At 26.3% G+C, this 931-nt stretch overlaps 1 non-coding gene across 1 annotated transcript; it reads right to left on the bottom strand.

Annotated features, from left to right (window-relative positions):
- Nucleotides 1-218: 218 nt before the first annotated feature.
- On the bottom strand, nt 219-292 carry TRNAV-AAC (transfer RNA valine (anticodon AAC)). The gene has a single exon. It is a non-coding gene; the product is annotated as a tRNA-Val (tRNA).
- Nucleotides 293-931: the final 639 nt, after the last annotated feature.

The following is a 931-nucleotide window of genomic DNA, read 5'->3' as shown; positions in this document are numbered from 1 at the left end:
TTGATTGTATTGTGATAACTAATTTTTATAAAAAAAATAAAATGAAAATTAGGTTTTGAAAAAAAGAGAGAGAGAGAGAGAGCCTATGAGGTGTAAATTTGAAGTTCAAAGAGGCTATGTTTGTTGTTTTTCAAACTATAAGAGCATGCTTGATCACTTATATAAAGTGTAGGGGCTGTAATGGTTTTCAAAAAAGGCTGGTGAAAAAAACATAGAAATGGCTTCGCCCGGGTTCGAACCGGAGACCTTCAGTGTGTTAGACTGACGTGATAACCAACTACACCACGAAACCAGATGTTTTGATGGATATATTTAAAAATTATAACACAATTTTATAGTAAAATAACTTTCATTCCATTATCTTTTTATATTATATGTTTTTATGTAGATTAATCAAATAATATTATATTATTCACTTCTGATATTTTATACAATATAATAACATATTTTTTACTTTCATATATTAATAATGAATTTTTTATTCTAGTTATAGTAATGTATCACAATCTCGTAATTATATATACATGATAACGTATTTATATTATCAAAACTGGACAAATATTTATATATACTTGATAACGTATTTATATTATCAAAACTGGACAAATATGTTCTTAAAAAAATACTTTTTAAAGTAAAAAATAAAACAGATTTTTTGTTTATTAGTGGGTGTTGATGTTGATGTTTTTTTTTAAACTACCGTATTATTAAAAATATCACAGTCTAGTAAGCAAGTAGGCGAAAAACCAAGTTTTTAAATAACGTAAGGTGTGACTTAGCAGCAATGTCAAACCTCAAACTTTTCTAAGCTTTGGCAAGCCACGTCGTTTGTAATGCGTGACTTAAGGCGACAATTTTGTATATAATTAATATTTTTATATGTATTTTGAACTATTATTTATTTTTATACACATATATGAGTTAAGGCGAC

The sequence above is a fragment of the Lactuca sativa genome, chromosome 8 (genome assembly GCF_002870075.4).
Source record: "Lactuca sativa cultivar Salinas chromosome 8, Lsat_Salinas_v11, whole genome shotgun sequence".
NCBI lineage: Eukaryota > Viridiplantae > Streptophyta > Magnoliopsida > Asterales > Asteraceae > Lactuca > Lactuca sativa.
The sequence above is the reverse complement of the archived record's forward strand: the minus strand, read 5'-3'. Positions and strand labels throughout refer to the sequence as shown.